This window comes from Mastomys coucha, unplaced genomic scaffold (assembly GCF_008632895.1).
Source record: "Mastomys coucha isolate ucsf_1 unplaced genomic scaffold, UCSF_Mcou_1 pScaffold8, whole genome shotgun sequence".
Classification (NCBI taxonomy): Eukaryota; Metazoa; Chordata; class Mammalia; order Rodentia; family Muridae; genus Mastomys; species Mastomys coucha.
The window spans coordinates 47239499-47256488 of record NW_022196914.1 but is presented as its reverse complement, the minus strand read 5'-3'; positions in this window follow the sequence as shown (position 1 = coordinate 47256488).

The window sequence follows — 16990 nt, the reverse complement described above, 5'->3', positions numbered from 1 at the left end:
TTCATTCATTCATCCATTCATTATTATTTATTTACATCTTAAACGCTGTTCCCCCTCCCAGACCTTCCCTCACAGAATCCAACACCTAATCCTCCCTCCCATTCTCCTCTGAGAGGGTGCCACCCTGGAGGATCCCTCTACTCTGGCTCATCATTTCTCCACCAGATTAGGCATATCTTCTCCCACTGAGGCCAGAATAGGAAGCCAGATTGGATGTCTGTTACATATTTGCCAGAGACCTTATTGAACCCATGTATATTCTTTGGTTGGTGGCTCAGTGTAGGAGAGCCCCCAAAGGTCCAGGTTTGTTGACTGTTGGTTTTCTTGTCTGGTTCCCTTCCCCTTCAGGTCCTTCAGTCCTTCCCCCAACTCTTCCATGAGTGTTCCAGACACCAGTCTAATATTTGGCTGTGGGTATCTTCATCTGCTTCAATCTGTTGCTGAAAAGAGCTTTTCAGAGGACAGTTATGCTAGGCTCCTGTCTGCAAGCAAAACATTATCAGTAATAGTGTCAGAGATTGGTGCTTGCCCATGGAATGGGTCACAAGTTGGACGGGTTATTGGTTGGCCATTCCTTTGGTCTCTCTGACATCTTTGTCTTTGTATTTCTTTTAGACAGGACACATTTTGGTTGAAAGTTTTATGGATGTATTGGTGTCCTTATCTCTACACTGGAGGTCCAGTCTGGCTACATGAAGTGTCTTCTTTAGCTTCCAGGTGCCCACTATTAGTCATCTCTGTTAAGGTTTCATGCACTGACTCCTGGGAGCTTCCCCAGGTCCCTGGGGCTTCCTAAAGATTTGCCCTTCTCCTGACCCCTGGCAGCTACAGATTTCCATTCATTCGTCTCACTCGCTGGGTCTCTCACCTGTCTCTACCCACACATGATGCTGATTTTATGACCCCTCCCCATCCCTTCTCTTATCCATTTCCTTCATTAATTCTGTCTCCTATAACAGTTCTGTTTCACCTTCAAACTTTAAGCATCCTTGCTTGGGCCTTCCCTCTGTGTATAACTTCTTTATGTCTGTGGGTTGTATCATAGATATTCTTTACTTTATGGCTAATATCCACTTATCAGTAAGTACATAGCATGCCTGTCCTTTTAGGTCTGGTTTACCTCACTTAGGATGATATTTTCTACTTCCATCCATTTGCCTGAAAAATTCATGATGTACTTGGGTTTTTTTTTGTTTGTTTGTTTTGTTTTGTAGCTGAATAGTATTCCACTCTATAAATAAACCACATTTCCATTTTTGTATCTTTCCTTTTTTTTCTTTTTTTTTTATTAGCTGTTTTCTTTATTTACAATATCTTCTTTCCCAGGTTCCCCTCCAGAAAAAAAAAATAAACAAAAATTAAAACAATCCCCTGTTCCCTCCCCACTCCCCCTCTGCTCACCATGCCACCCCCTCCTGCTTACTGGCCCTGGCATTCTTCTACCCTGGGGCATAGAACCTTCACAGGGACAAGGTCCTCTTCTCCCATTGATAACCGACTTGGACATCCTGTGCTATACACATGCTGCTGGAGCCATGAGTCCCCCAATTTGTACTCTTTGGTTGAAGTTTTAGCCCCTGGGAGCTCTGAGGGTATTAGTTTAGTTCATATTGTTATTTGTCCTAAGAGGCAATTCAGAGACTGCTCCACCTGGGAATCCTTCTCATATTCAATTATCAAATCTAGACACTATTGTGGATGCCAGCAACTGCTGGATGACAGGGGCCTAATATATCTGCCTCCTGAGAGGCTCTGACAGTACCTGACTAATCCAGAAGTAGATGCTCACAGCCATCCATTGGACTGAGTACAGGGTCCCCAATGAAGGAGCTAGAGAAAGGACCCAAGGAGCTGACGGGTTTTCTGTATCCTTCTTCATTTGAGGAAAATCTGGATTGTTTTCAGTTTCTGGCTATTATGAATAAAGCTGCCATGAATTTCACATTCATGAGATGGTATTACAGGCACAGTCTTGCTCTTCAGGTTTGTTAGGATATCCAGGGCTTGGTGAAGTAGAAGAACTGGGTCCTGATGCTGCGATATTCTATTGGCTTCTCTTGGTTATGTTCTTGCACTTACTTTTCACTATCTGATTATCTCTTCTTTTGTCTGATCTGGGTGTGTATGGAAACCTGGGAGACAGGTGCATCTGTGTGTTTTGAATTAGATCAGGACTCCTAGGAGGTATGTGCTATGTGTGCTGGGTTATAGTTGTCCTCCTGGGAGACAAGCAGAGCTCTGACCGAGGGCAGAGTTTGCTGATCCTTGACGGTTGTAGGTCTAGGTGAGGACCAGAAGGAAGATGGAGCTCTAACAAGACAGGGCAGAGTCTAGCAGGCAGAGATTGGGGTTTGGGGGGTGTCTTAACTGTGTATGTCAGGTTAGATATGGACTCTTGGAAGGCAGGCATAACTGTTGAGCATATATTTTTTTTCAATAATGTATCTTAATTTATAGGCATAATCTTCATCATAGCCTGGCATAATGATGTACAGTCTATGCAAGTAACCATATCAAGCTCAAAAGACCAGTATATCCATTGTATTCTGCAGGGAAAAATTAAGATTTCTATAATTTACAATTTGCCATATTCATGATTTCTTAAATTATAAAACTAGCAAATTTTGAAATTTTATAAAAGATGATGAATGGCATTGTATGCTATAGTAAGTATTCTAACATGTTATAGAAGATGAAGAGTAGCAAAATTCATAAAAGAGATAAAAGCTATTTCTCAACAGTACAGAATGAGTGAAAAAAAGTCTAAACAAGCAATAGTAAGAAAATAAGCCTTGTACTGGCCAAAAGAGTGATTCTGAGAATGTGAATTCATGCCAGAGCATTGAATGGGAAATATACTAGTAAAGGAAAGAAACAAGATAAATATAGAATACTGTAATAGTTTGCTCATAGATATAAAACAAATGGAGAAACTTGGTTCCAAATCTATTGGAGCTACAAAAATTAATTCATTAATTACATTTTAGAGATAGGGCTGAATTATAGCCTAAATATAACTGTACAAAAGCTGTACAGTTTTACCAGTTAGGCTGGTAATAATATCATTAGCACTTTACTTTTACTAAGAAACTTCAGAGACCCGATTTTACCTAGGCAATATATGAATGTAATCATATAAATGTTTCTTCTCTGTCTGTAAGATATACACTAATATTTCACACTTTACATTAGAGAATGCACCGCTCACTCCTCTGATTATGACATTAGAATTTAGAATGTTGTCTTCTTGTGTGTTTCTTTAGATATTCTGGCCACATCTTCAAGTACATACAGAGGTACTGCCCCACAAGTATGCTGTTGATAATTTCACACACAAGGCATTGCTTCTCGGATTAAGGAAAACCATGCAAATTTGGGAGTTTATACTATATAAATCTTCTTTTAAACAGAAAAGTTGTGTCCTCATTTTTTAATTTTATACTAAATAATACAATCTTGAAATGAGTCCATCATAATTTGAAAGACAACTCTTTTTCTGTATCTTATAGACAGTTACATATGCTTGGCCATGCAAAATGTCAGAGTAAGTCGTTTTTAACACTAGCACTTCACATTAGATCACTTACAAGACAAGAAAATGTGAGGTGAATTTTTTCTGATTATGAGTTGGTACAAAACAAAATCTGCTACATTTGTGGAATATATGAGGTATATAAAATTCTCATGCCTTCTCAAACATGAAGTTTCTAATCACCAAATAAGCAAATAAAAATTTAAAGAAGTTTAACTGTAAGAAGTAAACAAATTTAACCAAAAGACTATATCCTGAGTTTAAATGTTGAATAATGTTTAAACATATCATAAGGAAAATGAGTGCACTAGCATACAAAGAACATTGAAAATAGTGTAATTTGAAACTTAATAACTTCAATATAAAATTGTCAAAAGGGTGGCAAAAAGAAATTATTGTAGTTCTCAGTAAAATTCCCATAGATATTACATAAAGTACACTTTAAATATATATACTATACAGCAAAAGAATACACAGTAAAGTATGGAAAAGGAAGGAAGAACATAAGAAGAAAGTACAAAAAAGAATACCTTATTGAAAATACCTAGACAAATTTTCATAAGTAATTTAAAAACAAACATTCTAATAGGTTTAGAACAATATTCTGCTTAGTTAATGTAAAGTATACTACAGATTTCAAAATGGTCTATCATTCAAACTGTCAGTCAATTAAGCCTTTGTTGTTGTTGTTGTTCTCCTTTAGTGTGTCTTCTTCTATAAAGTAGAACACTCAAAAGCACATTTCAGGTGACACACTTAAATATCTGCTTTTGATTTTGTAAGCTTTGAGGTTGAAACTGTTGTACATAGAGATGTGGCCACCTCTCAAGAGGGGAAAAAGCTTGGAAAATATGAGTTGTTGAAAAAGTTTAAAATGCTACTTAATATGGATCCCTCCAAATGCCCATTCTCCCATGTGCTTACCACTCTATGGATTTGTGTTTCATTTTGAGCTTGGGGAACGTTCAGAATATATGTTATACAAAAAGCTAACAAACTAAACATCTAACTTAGTGCCCAGGCAGCATTTTTTGAATTGTGTATGATCATGTAATTTGTAGCCACTTGAAAATATACAATTTCCAAGTATGTATTATTTATAATAAAAATATATAAAAATATAAGATTTTACTGGTACATAGATATCAAGGCATTGAAAGCTATAACTTTAATGTACAAATTACAATATATTAAATTCATTATTACTGAATGAGAATCTGTAACATATGTTCTAATACTAGTTATTTGACAAAATATTTTATTAAAATCTCAAATTAAATAAATCTGGTAATGTACTGAGAGATAAAAGTACCAAAATAGATTGTAACTACTCTAAGCAGTTTTAGTATGACTGTGTTAAATCTCTCTTGAACAAATGAATAAAAATAAAATTGAAAGTAATAGAAATAAAAATGATGAATATTACATTTATATATACATATATATTATAATATACAATGGGATTACTGACATGCATAATACAAAAAGTACTTTTCCAAGTTTACTTTCTTATTGCTTTAATAAAGAAAACAACCAAAAGCAACTTGCGCAGGAACATACCTGTTTCCTCCTTCTCCTGCCTGACACAATCCACCAGCAAGACATGTTCCTCTCTCTCTCTCTCTCTCTCTCTCTCTCTCTCTCTCTCTCTCTCTCTGTGTGTGTGTGTGTGTGTGTGTGTGTGTGTGTCTCTGTCTCTCTCTCTTTCTCTCTTTCTGTCTCTCTTTCTCTCTCACTCTCTCATGTATGTATTTCTATTACTATTGGTATTTGATATAGGGAACTTTGAAAATGTGGAAAATGCATTACCTCCATTAAAAACACAGCTTAGTGAGTAGTCATTAATGGGGAATCTTATAATTCTTCAAAGTGCTGACAATAACTGACTGCAAGTGCTCAGCTGAAGACAGTACATTTGTATCAATACCCAAATAATCAATGCTTAAAAACATCAAGAAAGGGTACATAGTAAAACAATAGTCTAACAAATAACCTTAAATTTCTATCAACATAACAATAATTAAATAAAAACCTTACCTTTCTATCAGTATTTTTAAAAGTCTTAAATTTATATCAATATTACAATAATTCAAGCAAATCACTTTGAATTTTTTAATCCCTGATTATAACCAATAACAATATTCCACTTTAGATGATAAGAGCCATAACACATCAAAATCAAACATGTTCATTCCAATGTAATGGACTGAGATGATGGTTTTCCTATAATTGCTTCTTGCTGAGTTGGGGGTAAAGAATCCCTATTTGAAGCCCGAGATAAAAATAGCTAGTAAATACTTAATTTTTATTTTCTTGCCTGCTTGATATCTCCTGCTTGACCAAATGAAAACAGCTTGTACTGCTTGCTGTGGGGCTTGTGAGCTGACAAGCCCCTTGGTGCATTTCCCAAGGCATGAGATTACACAGAATGTTTCCTTTGTATCAACAATCATTAGACCAATGTTTGCTCTTTCCATAGTGGAATATTTTATTTCTATGCTGGAAATACAATATATTTCCATACTGGAATATTTGTAGCTCATAGCAACTAGAACTTGCTTGTTCTGTTCTATGTATACCCTTATATTCTTTCTTCATCCCTACTTCCCTAAATTGATCCATCCTGTTTCCACATCCGCCCAACCCCAGTGCACCCACAAAATCTATTCTCTTCCCCATATCTGTGATTATTAGGTTTTACTATTTGTCATTTCTCTTTGATAAATTACTTAAACTACAGCTGTTAAAATTTAAAGCCCATTGTATTTCATATGCTATAAAATCCATTTAAAGATCAAAATTGGGCAAATGAGATAGCTCACTAGTTAGAGCACTTGAGTTTTTTCCATAGGACCTAAGTTATATTCCAGCACCAATAGTTGGCATCTCACAACTCCCCATAACTCAAGTTCCAAAGGGCATTATGTCTTCTGATGTTCATGGATACCCATACACCTGTTCATGTTCAGCCTACCTACACTAACAAATACACATAAACAAGAATGTACATATACATAATGATTTAGGCATAATTATCTGACACAATCTTCTGTGAACTACTGAAGAATGAACAGCTCTCAAAATCTCCTGGTCAAGTATGAAGTTACCCAATGCTCATAAGTTGGAGGCACAACGTAGTTAATTGTGACTGAGTAAAATATGTTCTGAAAAGTTGGGTTCTTTTTTAAAGTCAAGGTAATGATGTTACCCCAATTTCAGTGCCCCAATGTAAAGAACACCAGTAAACATTATATTTGTATAGAAATACAGATATTTATTTGTTCACAGTATACTTTTCTAGAAACACACATAATATTTTAAAAGGACTAAATGATAGCTTTAAGTTTATAATTCTGAAGTTATAACCATTAATTTCTTTCACTAAACTCACAAAGTTCTGTGTTATCTTTAACATAACTTCCCCTTTTGTTGTGTAACAGTTTCTTTTAAGATTAAAACAATTCATACTACAGGCATGCTCCTTAAACCAAAAAAGCTAAACATAGTTTCAGAAAGTCCCCAAACTGGTCAGATTCTTTATAATCTTTCATTCAAAGAGTAAACAAGGCAAGCTCCTGTGACTGACTTACACAAGCCATTTAAAAAGAAAATTCTGAGAAGGGAGAAGCAGGAAACAGGCCATTGTTGCTTAGGTTTAGACAATCTGAGTCTCTTAGAGGGGACAGTCTCAAACCTGCCCGCAGTATGTAAAGTATCCTTTAGGTTTTCAGATTTTCTGAGCTCTTACACATGCTTAGGTAGTCTTTGCAGTTATGGCTTTCTTTGAGGCATTTCTCCTGATAACTAATGCAGCACTCATATTCTCTAAGCAAGCCAAGTAAGAGTCAGATGAGCAAGAAGGTCTTTGTTGATATATACACTTTGTTCTCTCATGGGTTCCCTTGCTGTTATGAATAGACATACATATATGTAGCATCTTCCCAGAAAAAAAAATGTTGCACAACTCCCAGTGGAAAACACTTTCTTTTATCTTTTAAACAATGAGTGTTTTAAGTAGTTCTTTAAACTATGAGATATACAATAATAATCATGATGACTGGGGCTTTGGTTTTATCAACTTTAGTTTAATTCTGTCAAAATGAAATAACATACAACTCCCTTGTACACTTCCCACAGAGGGTGATCTTTAAGGGAATTATGTATCTAACATAGCAGTATGAAAACCTACAAGTGTTTCACAGAATTTGCTTTCCAAAATATTCATAAAACTTCCTTTAACCAAGGTCTGACTGTGTAGCTAATAGTGGTCTAATATGCAGTATATACAAAGAACTCAAGAAATTAGACTCCAATGAGTCAAATAACCATATTAAAAATGGAGTACAGAACTAAGCAAAGAATTCTCAACTGAGGAATATCGAATGGCTCAGAAGCACCTAAAGAAATGTTTAACATCCTTAGTCATCAGTGAAATGCAAATAAAAACAACCCTGAGATTCCACCTCACACCAGTCAGAATGGCTAAGATAAAAACTCAGGTGACAGCAGATGCTGGTGAGGATGTGGAGAAAGAGGAACACTCCTCCATTGATGGTGGGATTGCAAGCTGGTACAGCCACTCTGGAAATCAGTCTGGTGATTCCTCAGAAAATTGGACATGGTACTACCTGAGGACCCAGCTATACCACTCCTGGGCATATATCCAGAAGATGCTTCAACATATAACAAGGACACATGCTCTGCTATGTTCATATTATTTATAATAGCAAGAAACAGGAAAGAACTCAGATGTCCTTCAACAGAGGAATGAATATAGAAAATGTACATTTACACAATGGAGTATTACTCAGCTATTAAAAACAATGACTTCATAAAATTCTTAGGCAAATACATAGAACTAGAAAATATCATCCTCAGTGAGGTAACTGAATCATAAAGAAACCAACATGGTATGCATTCACTGATAAGTGGATATTATCCAAAGGCTAGAAATACCCAAGATCCAATTTACAAACTACATGAAGCTCAAGAAGAAGGAAAACCAAAGTGTGGATGCTTCAGTCCTTCTTAGAGGGACAACAAAATACACACGGGAGGAAATACAGAGACACAGTATGGAGCAGAGACTGAAGGAACAGTCACCAAAACTAGACATTATTGTGGATGCCAAGAAGTGCATGCTGACAGGAGCCTGATATAGCTGTTAGGCTCTGACAGAGCCTGGCAAATACAGAGGCAGATGTTCACAGCCAACCATTGGACTGAACACAGCACTCCCAATGAAGGAGTTAGAGAAAGGATTGAAGGAGCTGAAGGAGTCTGCAGACCCATAGGAAGAACAACAATAGCAACCAACCAGACCCCGGAGAGCTCCCAGTGACTAAACCACCAACCAGAGTACACATGGAGGGACCTAGGGCTCCAGCTGTATATGTAGCAGATGATGGCCTTATTGGATGTCAGTGGGAGGAGATACCCATGATCCAGTGAAGGATTGATGCCCCAGTGTACAGGAATGCCAGGGCAGGGAAGTGGGAGTGGATGGGTGGGTGGGGAAACACTCTCATAGAAGCAGGGGGAGGGAGGTTGGATAGAAGGTTTCCAGGAGGAAACCTGGAAAGGGGATAACATTTGAAATGTAAATAAAGAAAATATCCAATAAATAAAAGAAATAAAAGAGACAAAATTATATCTCTTATAATGCAGATAAGGTTTGCAGGACACATATTTTTCTGGAATTTACTGTGAATCATAAAAACCTTGTAATGAAAAGAAAACCAGGTCTCATGGCAGGCATATATCTATAATCCCAGCTACTTAGAAGGCCAAGACAATACACTCACATTGTTGAGGCTACCTGGGAAACTTAGTGATACCATGTTTCAAAATGAAAAATACAAAATCAAAAGTCTGTGTACATAATTCAGTAATATAAATGTTATATCTCTGAAAGGAAGAAAGGCTTCCCCAGTACAAGTGTTACAGTTATGAAGGAAAAGGAATTCTCGCATTTGGGAGCCAATGAATAGCACAAAATCACCAAATAAAACAAACTGCATAAGAGATTTATTGAGAGGGGAAAACTCCAGAAGTGTGGCTACAACAGCCTAGGTGAGAAGCAACATAGAACTTAGTAACAAAACTTTAGATCTGTGTGAAAGCTATTAACTATTTCATCAAGCAGGTTCTCCAGAGAAACACAACCATTAGAAGAGAAACAGATATAGATGCAAAACTTTGATAGAGATGATAAATACACAAATATATTTTGTGATGTTCAGTCAATTGGAAACCCACAGGACAGGGCAAATAGAGTGAAACTGAAGCAGTATGTTATTCACTTGTATAAGGCAATCTATTTTTCTTTATTGTTTTTAAAATTTTAGCAGATCTCAGTATGCCATCCTTCACTGCAGAAGCCACATTACCTTACTTGATGTCTCTTCATGATAAAGGCTAATGAAATTAAGAAGTATCTTCACAATCTCTAGATGTATATTTGATGAACACCTTTGCTTAATAGCCTACTTTCACTGAAACATAACATGACTGTATCATAACTGTTTTATATATTACTTAAGTCACAAACAAAAGCAATTTGACTAGGTTATAGATCTAATAGCTATAAATGTTCATAAAAATGAATGTTACTTGGTAAGTTTTAAAGTACTTGTTTTATAAATATTACTCCTTTGGATATTATACATTAGTTAAAATACATAAAGCTATGTTGTAAACATATTAAATATAGTGAAATGGTTTTCATAACACAGCTCTGTAAAACAAAGGAATATACAGAATACAGAATGTTTATGTTTTACCTATAGGCAGTCAACATTCATGATGAGATACATAACCACAGAAATTTTCTTCAATATGACAGAGATCTAGTTTAAATAACTATTTTTCTAATTTGTAGAAAAATATTGTTAACACTAACAAATAAATGTCCAGAGAAATCAATAATTTTTAAAGTCTTTGTGTATATGTAGAGTCATTATTATAGGGATGATTCACAATAGTTAACAATGAAAATGTGATACCTGGCAATGCTAGATTTTTTTCCAACATATGATAAAATGTGATTGAAATAACCATCATGTAACTCTACACAATTCAGGTGTTCCATCTGACTACATGAGAAAAGAAGAGAAAGTAGAAACAAGCCAATTGATAGCAAAAATACATCTATTTTTTTTTTAAACAGGGGCATACCCCTAAGAATTCTCTCTGCACATACAGTGTATATCTTTTGTCTTTCTATTTCTCTGTGTGGGGAGTGATAACATGTACTTTGCTTCTCAAACACTGTAAGGGCACAGTAGAACACCAAGAGCATATCAGAGACACAGTAGTGCCCCGTTAAGAAATTTACATATGATTCTTATACAAATTCTTATAACCTGGAGGGACATCTTGAAAAAGATTAGCATAAACCACACATTTCAAGCATAGACACAGGGATCAGAATGACAGCTAGTTAGAAGCAATTGTAACTCAGCAGGGGACTGTAAAAGAATGAGCTTTTTCATGTTCAAACTGCATCATGGAATATAGATGGGCTTAGCTTTAAATGATCCTTCACAGAATAACCTCTTGTTTGAATCAAAGAAGCCCTTAAAAACAAAGTTGGAGGGAAGGACCTGAGAACTTGTTGTGAAGGTAACAAAAACAGTACAAGATCCAAGTACACTCCAGACATGGTTGGGCTGACAGGAAAGGGCACCCAGATATCCACGGCCTCCACACAAAAACCTTGAGAGGGAACAAAGCAGTAACTGGATTCCAGATATGGAAATGAAATATTGAATATCTATCAGTTGACAAGAGGAAGCAGAAGCCAATTGCTGATAAATACTGCTTGTATCTTTTGGCATTATTTCTAATTTTTATCTCTCCTCGACTATGAACTAAACAAAAGTAACTTCTTAATGAAAGAAAGTTGTGAAAAGACAAAGTGTGATGGAGCTTGTGCCCACTTTCCAGCTATGAAAGCCTAGATCAGACCAGTGTACTTAAAAGAACAAAAGTTTTGTGTCTGCAGACTGAATAGATCACCAGGTGGGGTGGTGCCAGGATGGCCCTTCCTTCAGTTGCTGCTCCATTTTTTGTTTCTGTCTTTCCTTTGGACAGGAACATTTCTGGGTTAAAATTTTTGAGATGGGTGGGCGGCCCCATCCGACGACTGGAGGCTATCAACTGGAGTTGGTTTCTCCAGGTTCTTTCTCCCCTTTTTCCCTTCACCGAGCATTTCAGCTAAAGTCATCCCTGTTGGTTCCTGGAAGCCTTTCACTTCCCTGGTGTCTGGAACTCTTTAGTGGCTATCCCAGTTCCTCATCCCCTACTGCTACTTATTTTTATTTGCTTTCCTGAGCCTCTGTACCTCTCTTCTGTCCCCTCCAATACCTGACACTGCTCTCCCTTTTCCCCTCCCCCTCTTCTTTTCCTCCCAGGTCCTCACTTCCCACAATTATCCTCTACCTCCTTCTATGCAGGGATGAAGCATCCACACCCTGGTCTTCCTCCTAAGATCCATATGGTCTGTAAGTTGTATCATGATCCTTCTGAGCGTTTAGGGTAATATCCACTTATCAGTGAGTACATACCATGTATGTTCTTTGGTGACTGGGTCACCTCACTCTGGATGATATTTTGTAGTTTCATACATTTGCTGATAGGAACCTGCTGTGGCTGTTCCCTGAGAGGTTCTGTCGGCATTTGAGCAATGCAGAAGCAGATGCTCAAAGCCAACCATAAGACTGAGCTCAGGGACCCCAGTGAGGGATCTGGCGGAAGGGCTTCTTCCAGGAGGATCAAGGAGGATTGCAACCCCACAGGAAGAACAATGTCTTCAGGCCAGACCATCCAAAGCCTCCAGGGACTAGACCACCAGAGGAGTGTACATGGAAGGATCCATGGCTCCAGTTATTTATGTAGCAGAGAATGGACTTGACTGACATCGATGAGAGGGTCTGTCCTTGTTCCTGTGGAAGTTTGATTCCTCAGTGTAGGAGGATGCTGGAGCATTTGGGCAGGGCAGGAGAGGGTGGGTGTGTAGGAGAGCACTCTCAAATAGGCAAAGGGGATGGGGAGAAAGTGGAAGAGATGTGGAGGGTTGTGGAGGGGTAACAGGAAGGGGGATATCATTTGAGATGTAAAGGAAAGGAATGATAAATTATATATATATATGTATATGTATATATGTATACATATATATATACATATACATATATATACATTTCCAGTAATCTGGAAAAGAATCAGTGAGTACTGACTGCTCAGTCGTTAAATGTGACATTTATATCAACACTCTCTCTAAACCCTCAGGAAGCATCACAGAACAGAGGCAGAAAACTTACAAAATAAAGAGCCAAAGGGTATGGAGGAATGCTGTGGAATGCTGCCTTCTGCACACAGTGTGCCCATTGCACCCCTGAACTCATTACAGCTTTGATTTCCTGAATAAGATGGAGCTGATAAGATAAGTTAGCATTACAGCAGTCACGGGACTTAGTGAGTTGGGACAAAAAAAGGGTAAAGGGGGCATTTTAGGAGTAATATATATGTGTGTATATATATATATATATATATATTACTATATATATATTACTATATCTATCTATCTATCTATCTATCTATCTATACATACATATATATATATATAGAGAGAGAGAGAGAGAGAGAGAGAGAAAGAGAGAGAGAGAAGAAAAGTTTGCAAAGTTGGTTAACTTGCCTTATTAAGCCAGAGAGCTGAAGATGTTGGCAGTGTGCAAATCTATATGTACATATGGCTTTGATATAATTTGATTGCTTTTATTATGACTTCAGCAAAACACAAAATTATTTTGAGTAAATGCATTCAGTGTACTAGTGTTACTTGAATAGTTTACTAGGTGAGCTTTATTACAAAAACCACTGAAATACTTAAAAGCAGATTATGCTCAACATGAGGCAATTGTTTTTTTTTTTTTTTATACTGCCTGTGACATAAAACATTATTTGGGGGCAGGCTATAAATTTTCTTGTTGACCTATTCATGAGATAACATATTGTATTTGAACATTTGTAAGAATGATGCTATTTCAATATGAATAACTCATGTTACAATAAAAAAATCACACTGCAAAACAAACATTGCCAGTGTTATTTCATGGACTATTTATTTGTAATGTATTATTTCATAACTTTATAAACTTTCCATAATTATTGAACTGTAAATACGTAATATATATTCATTCTGCAGATTCTGTTTATTTAACTTGAACTCTCTATTCTTCATGTTATATTTAATGTAAGACATTCAGTTTTATCCCTGGGAAGAAATAGAAATACATCATTTGACTTATGGTATTGTATAGCTTCCCCCTCAAATCTGGATACTCATTTTATAAAACAAAGAGAGTGTTTATAATTAAAATGACCTCAGATAACCAGGCATAAAGTACCCTATAAGCTTAAATGTATGTCTATTCTAATGAAGAGTATGCTGGGGAGTTTTCTTAATAATGTGTAATTAACAATTAATGCTTTCATTACTGCTATTCCCATTTTATTTATGGGTTTTACAAAATTGAAAGAGTTTTAAGAATCAGGTATTTTCAATTAACTAATAGATTTGTCTTATTAAGGTTTACTATTAATCTTTCTCTTATCCCTTCTCATAGGAAAATATCATCTTACTCAGGAGTAGTTGTAATTTCTGGAAAAGAGTAATCAGACTTTGGGAGTACTTGACACTAACTCCAAACTAACATTGATTCTAAAATACCTGATAACCACTGCTCCATAAACTAAAAGTAGGGGGTTGTGAAGGTCACTTGAATCAGTTGAATTTTAGACAAGTCTGTTTTTGGTAGGCTCCTCTTATTGTCATCTATTCATTTCTTTAATCTCATAATGTGCAACTACAACAAACATACCCAGAATCCATGTCAATCTGCCACTTTCATTTCCTAACTTATAAAAGGAAAGCTACTATAGAAGCAAAACCAAATGAAGCCACTAGAGATGACTCTTATTAGGAAAACTCAACTAAAATTAATATCTCATCACTTGAGGCATCAAAGAGATTTTTGCTAATATTAAGGAAAGATGAAAGAGTGGTAATTTCTACATATCTCCCTTTAACTTTCCTAGTTGTCTTTTTCAAAAGACAGATGGATCATAAATAATGACTGTTGGTTATCAAATATTAAATCAAGTTTTTACTTTAATTGCAGTTGCTGTAGCAAATGAGGTTTCCTTATGTGAACTGATTAATACATCTTCAGGTACCTAGTATGCTATCTATAGGTTCAGTCTGCTGTGTTGCTCTGGATGTTGGGTCATATGATCCCTTTAACTTGGTGGTATATGAATTATCAATGGTAGATACAAAGGCTGTTTGGAGCATTTGGTGAGCTATCATGTGAAACGCAGCAACGGTTCTTGGAGATACCATTCTCTGAAGACAAATATTAACCCTTTGGGAAAAAAGCCTTTAGTTTACAATTAGGTCTTACTGGAAATTGGACACTTGATAGTGAACTACTGTTACATTACCATGAGACATGAGCTTCTTATTATGAGGCAGGTGATACACTTCTTACAAGGAGATAAAGTTGGGCTTGCACACCAGTAGCCCATCATCAGATGGAAGTGTGCATATGTTATGAAGTCTGAGCAATGAGTACTAATATTAGTATCATTCTTTACATTCTTTTACAAATACGTCTTTTAGGAAAACAGAAAAACACATATAATAGCACATATATACAAGAACACACACAGATGGATGCACATTCAAACAAATAAAACATTAAATGTTTTATTAATATTGTGTACATTTTTAAATGTTTGCACGAATATGGTTAGCAGAGTATTGTGTTTTTGAGGTTATTATGCATTATATAAAATTAATCAGTAAAAAATAAATGTCAAAATTAGTAATTGGGCTTACAATTACTTAGCAACATTAGATATAGAAAGAAATTTGTTGACATGTAGTGTACTCAATGACTTAACACTGTATTGGGCTATCAAAATATGTTACAAAATGTCACTGTTTAAAGACACTGAGAAAACTACAAAATCATAAACACCAGTTCTTTGGTAGGAGAAAATTCTAGTTAGGTTGTACTAGTAATTTTTCAGATTGAAATAATGACTCACTGTACAGCATAGAATAACTTCGTGCTTGGAGTAATCCTTATACTTTAAAAATCTATGTAATAGGTGTGGTGGTTTAAGATTTCATACTATGTGTAAATATGTAATTTAAAATGCATGTGGTTCTATAGAATGTATCTATGCATTGTTTTCTTTCACCGTCTCTAAGGTATATACATGTAACATACATAAGGTAGTAGTAAATTCTCTATGTCATTGTTTCTATTTTTTCATGATCTTTATGCTCTTCGCTTCTGTTTCTATATTAGAATACTTTTGCTAGTAGTGTAAAATTACTTTTTATATATTACACAAAAATGATTAGATGTGGCTCTATAAATTTAGCAACATTGTAGATATGTAAGATTATCATTGTATTTTATTTATGTAATATTTTTCACTATTAATATTTTAACTCATTTATTTCTCCTGTAACAATAGTTCATTTTCTCAATTATTGTGTATGATAAATTTTAGTATTGCAGGGTATTTGATCACACTGTAATCCAAGAGATTGTGTTATTTACTGAAAAAACTATTTCTTGTGATGTAGCCCAGCCCTTAGCACACAAACTTCTAGCTAAAATACAGATATACTGTTAGTATACACCTTTAATTCCAAACAATGAAGGTAAAGCTAGTTTGTATAAGGAAGCACCCATGTTTGAAAGTGATGTCTAATTGACTGAGAAATAAAATAACAAATCAGAGAAATATTTGACAAAATAGAACATGTGCAACTTTCACAAGAAGTAGGAGGAAAGGAAGCTAAGAGAGCAGAGAAGAGAAAGGGAGGGGCAGTATTACCAGGACAAGTGTACAAACGTAAGTCGCAGAGAAATAACAAGCTAGACATAGATGAAGACAGAACAAGTCAGAGAATGAGGAGCCAGAAGAGTCAAACCTATTGCAAGAGTTAGTTTGAGGCAAAGAAGACCAATTCAGGATAAGCCAAGAGAGAAGCAAAATTGAATCAGTCAGCTTGGAAAAGCATTTGAGCCAGAACAGCTAACTTGAATTAGTCATTCAGAAATCAGAAAGAACTGGAAAGGGTGATCATAGTTAGCAGTAAGTCTTTGAGGCTGAGTACATTCTAGGCCTAGAGTAGATGGTAAGGAGGACAGGAGCTTCCAAGTCTAGGTCTAGGATAGCTTCCATGAAAATATTTATATAAGAGGAATAAAAACTACATTTGCAGTCTGGAAATAAAGCTACCTGATTAAAAAATCAAACAATATTAATAACTTTTACTGTTACCAGAAAAAAATCATTTCAAAAAACTTTTACCATATCACACTGAAAAAGTACACTGAAGTACACTGATATTATATCCTTGTTTCCTATCATCCA